Below are 1,079 nucleotides of genomic sequence, written 5' to 3' on the forward strand. Positions count from 1 at the left end.
CAGTGGGGCTCTTGGTCATTAGTACAAATGAGCAAGTTTTTTCAGTATTTCTTTTTCTCTTTGCCAGGAAGGTTTTTAAAGAAAAGTAAACATTTTTCCAACTCATTTAAGGTACTTAAGATGCCTAATTACAGAAAGTGCAAGAATGAAAGGTTCAGAAAATTGGGCTTAATCACAAATTAATTACACTCACTGATCATTAACTTAATTATACCATCCATGGGTGAAATGCATATAGTTTCTACTAATAAAAATAGAGCAATTAAGTTCTACATCAAGGAGCAAATGCAGTTAGTTACCATTACTGTGTAATTCCATAACAGTTTTTTCATCCCTGGTTAATTCAGTGACTGCCCTTATTTATGCTTCCTAGCATCTTAGCTATGCAAAATCATTTACTAGAAAATGGTAGAGATGTGTTTTCACTCTTAAAAAAACCCCCACCTTGGATAAATGCCACAAAGTAAGTGGCAATGCCTTCACCATATGCATGTTGTAAAGCTCAAGGGGAGTGCTAGCCTTCTCTCCTTTCATACAACACTATGAGGCAGTTAAGTTTGCCTTGCAGCTTAAAACCAGGGCGCTGAGGTTTCTTCTTGCCATTCAGTATGCTCATCAGCTCCCTTTCATATGGGAATGGAACATGAATACTATTTATTTATTTTTATTACATTTTATTATTTATTTATATAAAGTTTAGCCACAAATAAGGAAGGCTATGGCCAGGCTGGGTGAAAGAGAAACTTAAGGGTTGAGTTGGGTTGGCTGACCAGTGTTGGTGATTCTAGGCTCTAGGAAACTGAAATTGCTCACCCACCCACAGAGGAGAAAGTTACAACAAAGTTACAATCTAATGGCTCATGCTTTAAATATGTCTTGTCTACAACTCAACTACAGCTTTCGGACCCCGCTCCGGCCCGGAGGGGTTTAAAAAGTGGCCTGGCAGGGCTTGAGAAGACAGCCTTTAGCCTGGGCTGATTGGGGAAGTGGCTGCAGGTGAGGCCACGCCCCAAACTGAGCCACAGGCCTTATAAAAAGGCCAGGGAAGCCAGAGGCCAGACAGTCTCTCTCTGGCTATA

The 1,079-nt window shown here is 40.4% G+C and overlaps 1 non-coding gene across 1 annotated transcript; it reads right to left on the bottom strand.

Moving 5' to 3' along the window:
* Nucleotides 1-442: 442 nt before the first annotated feature.
* Nucleotides 443-541, bottom strand: LOC123372101. The gene has a single exon (XR_006580101.1). It is a non-coding gene; the product is annotated as a U6atac minor spliceosomal RNA (small nuclear RNA).
* Nucleotides 542-1,079: the final 538 nt, after the last annotated feature.

The sequence above is a fragment of the Mauremys mutica genome, chromosome 5 (assembly GCF_020497125.1).
Source record: "Mauremys mutica isolate MM-2020 ecotype Southern chromosome 5, ASM2049712v1, whole genome shotgun sequence".
Classification (NCBI taxonomy): domain Eukaryota; kingdom Metazoa; phylum Chordata; order Testudines; family Geoemydidae; genus Mauremys; species Mauremys mutica.